Source organism: Anopheles bellator (assembly GCF_943735745.2).
Source record: "Anopheles bellator chromosome X unlocalized genomic scaffold, idAnoBellAS_SP24_06.2 X_unloc_4, whole genome shotgun sequence".
Lineage (NCBI taxonomy): Eukaryota > Metazoa > Arthropoda > Insecta > Diptera > Culicidae > Anopheles > Anopheles bellator.
The window spans coordinates 1,209-1,490 of record NW_026684304.1 but is presented as its reverse complement, the minus strand read 5'-3'; positions in this window follow the sequence as shown (position 1 = coordinate 1,490).

Here is a 282-nt window from a genome sequence, read left to right as displayed (position 1 = left end):
TTATTATTATTATTATTATTATTATTATTATTATTATTATTATTATTGAGTAGAAGACGTGAGGGTTTTTTTAAACTCTTTATTCACACGCGGTGTTAGAGTGAGTTAAAAAATGAGCTCCTCTTTACTGGCGTTCTGTCCTGCTAGTGACGCCGGATCCGGTTCTCCGCGTCCTCGGCAGTGTTTTCGTTTTCGTTGAGTTGCGTTTTTGGTTTTCGTCAAGTTCCTATATAAGTTTTCGCGCGGTCGTTCTTAACAATTATTATTATTATTATTATTGAG